Genomic DNA, 3305 nt, shown 5'->3' on the forward strand with positions numbered 1-3305 from the left:
ATTTATATTCTATGATATATAAATGCGGACTCGTTTGGTTAGTAGACAAGAAAAGACCCTCTTCAATAAACACTACTTATTTTTCCCAAGTTGGGATTTCCTGTAAGTCGCATCACTCACAGTTTAGTCTATCTTCCATTTCTGCCATCTGAAGGCTGATTTATTTCCAACCTAAACCTGAAGAAAGGTACAGAACCTACCACTGTTTGTCCAATACCTTGATAGTGTTTTATGTAAACCTCTTATCCCTGGCTTGTAATTAAATTTTTTAAATGTTTGTTTATTTTTCAGAGAGAGAGAAAGATAGACAAACATCATGAGCAGGAGAGGGGCAGAGAGAGAGAGAGGGAGACACAGAATCCCAAGCAGGCTCCAGGCTCTGAGCTATCAGCACAGAGCGCGAAGCGGGGCTCAAACTCACAAATCTGCAGATCATGACCTGAGCCAAAGTGGGATACTTAACCAAATGAGCCACCCAGGCACGCCCCCCCTGCCCCCCGCCCCCGCCATTCCCAGCTTGTAATTAAAAGGAAAATTCTGCCCGTTTGCTCCTAACAGTCTCTGCTGCAGGATAAACAGGTATTTGAAACATACTTTCCTTGAGACTCAGAAGTTAGATATAGAATTTCAAAAGGAAGAAGTGAGTTCTTGGCTATGCATATCAGCAACCCATGTGGGCCCAGCTATCAGCTGTAGTTGTCAAGAAAAGGGCTAAAAATACCTAAGCAGGACAGGAGAGGACAAAGGTAGATCCATCTATGACCTCATGGATTGATGAGTTTCCAGCTAACATAGCTTCCGGTCACCTCATCATCCATGCATCATCCCTGGGGTCATTTTTGCCATCAAGAGCTGAAGCTTATGAGCCTTTCCTTGTGGCACTTCCTAGTCTTCCCAGAATTGTAGCTGAGGCCCAGGTATCATCACTGTCTTAAGGATGGGCTGCTTAGGGGGTGCTCATGGTGGTGGGGGGATGATCTTGCCATGCATTCTCCAGCTCCATATGTCTTTACCAGGGGCTTTTCAAACCTAACGTACTCCAGGATATCCCTGTGGACATCTTCCTGTCCATACACCAACCTGCCAAAATGGTCATAGATGGACAGAATATGCTGGGTGTGCATGCAGATGATAACCTGGCCATACATATACATGTTGCTCTGGTTCAACAGACTTGAACAGAGAAACTGAACTACGAGGGGTGGCACTAAAGATGCTATGAAGCTCCAGCAGATAGTCTTATATTTGATGTCCCAAACCATGTCCACAAAAAAACATTTAGTTATCAAGTTTGAAGCCATTCAAGGTCTGAGTTATTTAAACAAAAGTGAGCTTCAGTAAAGATATCTTTAGCTTTTTCAGAGAAATCCTTAAATCTAAAATTAGTATTATGTTCTCTAATCTTCCCTATTGAAAATAATAATGCCAATCTCTTCTTCCATCTCTCACTTGTCTGTGCTAGCCCTTCCTTTGGAAAAGAGGATGAGTGAGTATCACCATTTTGAGGAATATAAATTTCAATGATACCAGCTGTAGAGGCCAAGCCTAGGGGGTGCTCCAAACATTCTGGAGGAATGACTAGTCCTGCTTTTCAGGCATGTTCTATAAACTCCTTTTCTGATTTGTATTTGGGTTCATAAGTAGGAGGTATAAAATGTTCCTTAGTTCTCATTGGAACTACGAGTGTGGACTGAATCACCAGAACTGGCTGCCAAGACCACCATACTAAAGTTTTGGATAAACACAGTATGGGGCTGCCACTTTGTTCCTTAAAATATATAATAATTTTAAAAAGAAGAAAGGAGGAACAAAGTTCAGAAGGACAAAGTAAAGACCAACCATGACAAAATTATATAAAATGTTAATGAATTAAACACTGTCAGTAAAGGTCAGAATTGTCAAAATGCATACAAAAAAAGACTCAATAACATAATGTATGTTATACATTATAAATAATGCATATGTAATTTAAATATAATGTATATGTAATACAAATATAACTTAAATAAGAAGACACGGAGAGGTTAAAAGCACACAGATGATAAAAACATCATGCAAAGAGTAAGCAAGTAGGCTAACTGGCTAAATTAAGAGCAAATATAAAAAATCCAAGACAAAAAATATTACTGGAGAAAAGACGTGTCAAACTGATAAAAGATTTAATTCATGAAAATGATACAACAATTTTAAGTATGAACATATCTAATGATGGGAACTCAACATATGTGAGATACAGAGTAACTGAATTAAACATAGGAAAAGATAATACCAAATGTATAGCTAGAGACTTAAAAGAATTCTCAGCACTAAATAGAACAGAAAAAAAAAAAACCCAGTAAAAATAGAGATGATTTCAACAGTACTAGCGACCATATTCAGCTAATATTTTTTAACTTATAAAATATACCAACAGCTGCAGAAAATACATTTTTTCAATTGTATGTAGCATATTCTCTAAATAGTCAAATCTGATGCCTCATACAAGAAACTTAAGTTTTAAAAATTGCATCTGTATAGAGTATGTTGCTGCTACAAAGGAATTAAAACTTTAAAAAAAAACAGCATATTTAAGAATGCTCAACTATTTGGATATTAAACAACACATGGCTTTTTTAAATTGTTTTTCTAATGTTTATTTTTGAGAGAGCAAGAGAAGAGCAGAGAGACGGAGACAGAGAATCCAAAGCAGGCTCCAGGCTCTGAGATGACAGCACAGAGCGATGCAGGGCTTGAACCCATGACTATGAGATCATGACCTGAGCCAAAGTCTGATGCTCAGCCAGCGGAGTCACCTAGGTGTCCCCTAACAACATACTCCATAAGCATTGAGAGTCAAAGTATAAAAAATCATATGAAAAAAAATATTTTGAACTGAGTTATAATAAAAGCATATAAAAATATAGGATGCCAGTAAAGCAGTACTTGAGGAAAATTTACAGCATTTAAAGCTTACTTCAGAAAATAAGAAAGATTTTTTGTCCATAATATTTTATTGTCAAATTGTTTTCCATACAACACCCAGTGCTCTTCCCCTTAAGTGCCTTCCACCATCACCACCACCTCTTTTCCCCCCTCCCCCTTCCCCTTCAACCCTCCGTTCATTCTCAGCATTCAATAGTCTCTCAAGTTTTGCATCCCTCTCTCTCCCCAACTCTCTCTCCCTCCTCCGCTCCCCCTGGTTCTCCATTAGGTCTCTCTTGTTTTCCTGCTAGACCTATGAGTGCAAACATATGGTTTCTGTCCTTCTCCGCCTGGCTTACTTCACTCAGCATGACACCCTCAAGGTCCATCCACTTTCCTACAAA

General features: G+C 38.7%; 1 pseudogene; it reads right to left on the bottom strand.

Annotated features, from left to right (window-relative positions):
* Window positions 1-810: 810 nt before the first annotated feature.
* Window positions 811-3305, bottom strand: part of LOC115293499 — a 55230-nt pseudogene continuing 52735 nt past the window's right edge.

This window comes from Suricata suricatta, chromosome 6 (genome assembly GCF_006229205.1).
Source record: "Suricata suricatta isolate VVHF042 chromosome 6, meerkat_22Aug2017_6uvM2_HiC, whole genome shotgun sequence".
NCBI classification, from domain to species: domain Eukaryota; kingdom Metazoa; phylum Chordata; class Mammalia; order Carnivora; family Herpestidae; genus Suricata; species Suricata suricatta.